At 47.3% G+C, this 5,593-nt stretch overlaps 1 long non-coding RNA gene across 1 annotated transcript; it reads left to right on the top strand.

The window, feature by feature from the left end:
- The first annotated feature begins 1,723 nt into the window (after positions 1-1,723).
- LOC148185262 (uncharacterized) lies at positions 1,724-4,547 on the top strand. The gene is made up of 2 exons (XR_015773204.1): positions 1,724-1,825; positions 4,268-4,547. It is a non-coding gene; the product is annotated as an uncharacterized LOC148185262 (long non-coding RNA).
- The last annotated feature ends 1,046 nt before the right edge of the window (positions 4,548-5,593 follow it).

Raw genomic sequence — 5,593 nt, 5'->3', positions numbered from 1 at the left:
TTCTGCAGGTCATAGAGCTGCACTTGTGAGCTGATCCACCAGGCCCTGCCCCCTGGAAGGACACTGAGCACTGATGTCCCCCCTGGCAGGTGACACTGACCCATCCAAGAGCTGTGCTGGCCTGCTGCACACCTTAAATCATGGAGTTACAGAATGGGTTGGGTTTTAAGCCACCTTAATGATCATCCAGTTCCAAAACCCCTGCCATATGGGGTTTGATCTCCTAGATTAGGTTGTTCCAAGCCCCATCCAACCTTGAGCACTTCCAGGGATGGTGCAGTCACAGCTTCTCTGAGCAACCTGTGACAGGGCCTTGCCACCCTCAAAGAGAATTTGTTTTTAATATCTAATTCAAACCTGCCCTCTTTCAGTCTTTCACCCTTGTCCCAAGTCCCTCTCCAGCTCTTCTGGAGCTGCTTTAGGCACTGGAAGGGGCTCTGAGGTCCCCCTGGAGCCTTCTCCAGGTGAGCACCCCCAGCTCTGCCAGCCTGCTCTAGATCAGAGGTGTTGCAGCCCCTGGAGCAGCTCCGTGGCCTCCTCTGGACTTGGTTCCAACATCTTCATATCCTTTTTGTGTTGAGCGCCCCAGAGCTGGACACAACACTGCAAGTGGAGTCTCACAAGGACAGAGCAGACTGGGACAATCCCCTCACTCTGCTTCCTTGCTGGATTTACAAGACTCCAAACAGGCAGTGCTTTTTCAAACCTTGGATCAGTGCCACTTTCCCTTCCTTCTTACCCTGTTGTCTCAGGTTCAAGGATACAATTCCCACAGTGTGAAGAGTTACAGGGTGATATCTGAGCCATGGTTGCTGCATTTTCCAGTGCCAGGTGTTCCTCACAAAGGCAAGGTGGCATTTTCACCTCATTCCTTTCATTACAGCTGTCAGTGTCCATTCCTTATCTCTTAAAGGCCCATGTAAGACCCAGGATGAAGACCAAGGCTAAGGATCACATGAAAAGGGATTTTTTAGCACAAAGTGCAGTTAGCAGTGTCCAAAGAAATTAAAGTTTCAGTGATGTCACTGATAGTGAATCCCAAACTTGTGCTAAACCCAGGATCACCCAATTCCCCAATAAGTCAGCAGGGTTTTTTGTGGGAAAAAAATATTTGCCTAAGTGTTTGTTGTTTTTACCTGAGTGTTCAGGTTCAGCAGGAGTGGGTGCCTCTCCCAAAGACTCTGTGTCAGGTTAGGCCAGCTCTGAATTTGTTCCTTCAGCTGGTTTTTGTGACCACACTCCCATAAATAGCACCTTGAGCCTTTACTACAGAGTGGTTATTGATCCTGGTGGATAACAGCCTTTCCTGGAGAAACCAATAGTGTCTCCCACACTTGATTAGGCTGTAAATTATTGGTGATTATTTTCATAACTTTGGACTTGGCTCTAGTTCGTTGTCTTTTTTTGAGGGGAGGAGTAGTCATGGTTTATTTTCATAAGAATCTTCTTAAGGCTTATTGATGGGAGTCGATTTCAGGGCTCATTTAAACGAGACACATCCTCAAAGCCTTTATTGAACCAAAGCTTAGAGCTCTCCTAGCATTTCAAGCTTTGCTTTTTTTTTAAACTTTTTTTTTTTTCCCCACTTCACCTTTTAGCTACACGATCCTGAGGGCAGAGATGGCGTGATAGGAGTTTCAGCTGTGAGGCTGGGGGAGCTGTGATTGCCAACAGGATGCAAGCTCATGATAAAGCACAGCTCCCTGCACTGCGATAGGTGTTGGCTGCATTTGATCCTGAACCATGCAAAACAAGAGGAACATTGCATTCCTCTGCCTCCCATTCATGTGTTTCACCACAAGGGCTGTTCCCTGGCCATTCCACGGTGAGTGTGAAAGATTAACATCTACGATAGCTGAGCCAAATCCTGGCTGCAGGTAATTATGCAGAAGGTATCTCATCTTCCCCTGGGGTCACTCTTCTACCAAGTGTTTTTACTCAACCTGCCAGTTTTTGGGGGAGATAAACTCGCTTGAACAAGTCTCCTGAGTTGCAGAGCTGTTAATATTGGACAGAGCTGGGTGCTCATTTCCTCTTCTACCTGTTCTCTTCTGTGCTCTTGACAACGAAGAGAAATGCTTTGTGCTTCTTAAACTGCAGTGAGGATGTTCCCATTCCCCACAACATGAAAGCACCAGGGCAGAAAGACACTCAGCCTTTAAATCTTGGTTTGGAATGCAAAGATGTGCCCAAATCAGCCTCTTCTGTCTCCAGTATTTGTCGGTTTGTTAGATCAAGGGAGCAATGATCACAAAATCCTAGAATGGGTTGAGTTGGAAGGGTGTCAGGGTGTGACATTGGTGGTTGGGTTCTTTTCCCCAGGACTGAGACTGATGAGACAGAGGCTGTTTTCTCATGTTTGGGATCAGTTGTTTATTCATTCCTTATCTGTATTACACAGATACAGAGTACAAGGAGCTCCACACACTGAGATAGAAAAGTGCAAAATGGAGAGCAAAGAATCTCTCCAACATCTTTAATGTGTCTATTTGTCCAATAATCAAATGCCAAGTAAATTATTTATTTTAGTGACCCAATGACTGACACCTGTGTGCTGCACTGTGGATTCTTTCATCCAATCACTCATTATTATCCAAAAACTCTTAGAAAAAGAAGATGAAGAAGAAGGAAAAAGGGACAATGCCCTGAATCCTCCATCTTGTCTCTTATTCTCTAATATAGCTTAAACATAAAACTCTGTCTTTCTCACCCAGTCACTTAAGAAAACTCTATCTACTCACACACTCACATTCCCAGTTTTTCTGCTCAACTTTAAAGCTGTCTCCATGGTTTTGTGCTGAACTCAGGGCTCTCTTGGGTGTCAGAGCCAGGAAGCACAGATAAGGGCCTATTTTCTGTGCCTTTGACCCCAACAGAAGGGACCTTAAGATCATCTCATTCCGTCCCCTGCCATGGGCAGGGACACATTCCACTATCCCAGGTTGCTCTGAGCCTTGCCCAACCTGGCCTGGAACAATTCCAGGGATCCAGGGGCAGCCACAGCTTCTCTGGGCACCCTGTGCCAGGGCCTCCCCACCCTCACAGGGATGGATTTCCACCTGATATCTCATCTAAACCTCCCCTCTCCCACTTTAAAGGCACTGCCCCTTGTCCTGTCTCTTCATGCTCTTGTCAAAAGTCCTGCTCCAGCTCCCTTGTATCCTCCTATATTGATGAAGCCTTATGGCCTCTTCTTTGGGCTTGTCCCCATTCCACAGTCCACAGAGGAAACCAAAGAACATGTCCAGATCCCTCCAGCTAAGGGGTGAGACTCTTCTCACCCAGGATTTTCACAGGAGTTCTCTACAGCTGTGCCCAGGCTCCCTGTAGAGCCAGGGCTGAGGAAATGGCAGTCCCTAAGGGGACCTAATGTCAGTGTCAGTTTGGGGATGAAATTAGTCGTGTTCCAGCAGTTCCCATTGCTCTCCACTGTTACAAGCAGAGTCTTGAATTCCCACCAGTGCCTGCTGTGAGTGTTGTGGTTCCCTCTCTCAGTGAGATTCAGCCTGTGTTCATGTGAGGAGCAACAGGAAATGGGATTAGGCAGCCTAAAAGTAAGGTTATTTTCCCCTCACTGTTACTTGAAGGACAAAGAAAGCAGCTCAGATTATCTGCTCCTCTGAGGGCTTCTGGCTTCATCTTTTAACTGCTATGTTTATTAATCAAAGAGAGAAGCAGGAGTAATTTTGGGATGTGTGGCTCTGCCATCCCAGCTGGTGAGATGAGCAGACTCAAAGCAGAAAATTAGTCCTGCTCCTGCAAAAGGCCCTCTTAAGATGTCTAAAGCTGCATGGACCAATTGTTTTGTATTAACTTGATTTGGCACAATTTGCTCTGTTGCCTCTTTCATAGAGAAGAGCCACCTTCCTCCAGAAACTGAAAACCACCAGCATTTTCTAGAAGTGGGCAATGACAAAAGAACAGGGAAATAGAAAACCAGCCATCAAAAAAAAGCCAAAAAACCTTTTAAACAGCTGATGAAATACATATCATGCAACCTTCAGGGAACTCAGACAAACCTTGACATGCTCCAGTCACCAGAGGTGCAAATGGAAATGTAGGAAGTGTGGTGTGAAATTGTGGGACCCTCCTGGTTCTGCAGCCCGCGCCCGGAAAGCGCCTTGGCGTATTTCTGAAGTGCAGATTTAGCACAGCATCCTGGGAGAGCACATTTCGGTTCCTGCATTTCATTCATTTTTATGCCTTTCTGATGCAGATGCAGCTGAACTGTACCATTGATTCATGTACACACCTCTTTTCCATATAGATGATGACTGCATCAAAGAAGCCAGCGCTCTGAAATAGCACACAGTGAAATACCACAGCAATTCTCATTTGGAGTCTATAGTGGGAGAGCAATTTCCAAAAATGAAGGGCAAGGTTCCTAATCCATAGCAGCTTTTTGCCAGAGAGATGTGGGAGAGAAGAAACAGGATGCATCCTGCATGAATCATCTCTGTAACCACCCTGGATTTATTAACTGAGATTATGAGGAATAACCAAAAATGATTAAAAGCTCAAATGTCTGGTGAAAGGCGTCTCCTCAAGCACTGGGTGTTGTGAGATAGTGCCGTAGTCTTCCTGTTGATCTCAAAGAGTTGAGGGCTAAAAGGTCAAGTTTTCAAGACCAAATAATTCATTGTTTAAAATGATGAGACAACAGTCATCACCACCTATCAGAGAGGGGTAAAGACATCCCCAGGCCCTGGGAACTTTGTCCTTCCCCAAAACAGGGTGACTACAACCACCCCTTTTCCTTTCCACTCGCCAGCTCATCGGTATTTGCACAGCTGCTGCCTCCCACTCCTACCTTAGAGACCCCAAATTCCCCCTTCACTGCCACCATCCCCAGCCTGTAGATTCACCCTCACCAAGGTGTTGAGACACGTCCTTTGCATGGAGAATGTCCAGGTTTGGGGCCCAGGTTTTGGCAGAGCAGTGACATTTTCTCCTTGATGTTCTTCCTCCGGGTGTTGCTTTGTGAACCCACCCCTGACTGCCTGGCCAGGAGGAGAGGGGCACAGGCCACCCCCATGCTGGAAGTGGCTTTTCTGTATTCAAAATTAAGCTCAGTACTGCATGTTCTGAGCTGCTGCCTTAGATCTTCCCCCAAAACAGTCTCTGAGAGCCCAGAAGCTGGGAACTCTGCGAGCTCAGGGGGTGTGAAGGACCCATGGGGTGATCACTGGAAGGAGCAGGACTTTTCCTGCCCTTCAAGTCACATCCCTTCCAGTGCCCTCGCTCCATGTTTCACAAGCTTATTTGTACATTCAAATTCTCCTCAGTTGTGTCCTGGCTACCACAGACTCCAAATCAAAATTCCTGCTCTATCCAGCAAGTCCTGCAGGGCTGTCCTTGGCAGCTGGCTCTTGCAGGCTCCTGGAAGGAAGCTTGGGCTGCTGCTTTCCTTTGCTGATGATCTCCCAATATCAGCTGCAGATCCCTGCCCAAGCTCCCCCTTTCCCTGTCCTCAGACAGTTTCACTGTGCAGGAACTCCAGAGCCCTTCCTGCTGTGGTTCAGCCCCGTGAGCTCCCTTTGGGATGGGTGTGCAGGAATTGTGTGGCCCTTCATTTTCCACGTGCTGGCCTGAG

The sequence above is a fragment of the Pseudopodoces humilis genome, chromosome 1, assembly GCF_049639895.1.
Source record: "Pseudopodoces humilis isolate 2021_Gansu_Grassland_sample_001 chromosome 1, ASM4963989v1, whole genome shotgun sequence".
NCBI lineage: Eukaryota > Metazoa > Chordata > Aves > Passeriformes > Paridae > Pseudopodoces > Pseudopodoces humilis.
Note: the sequence above shows the minus strand (reverse complement) of the source record. Positions and strands in the feature narration are given on the sequence as shown.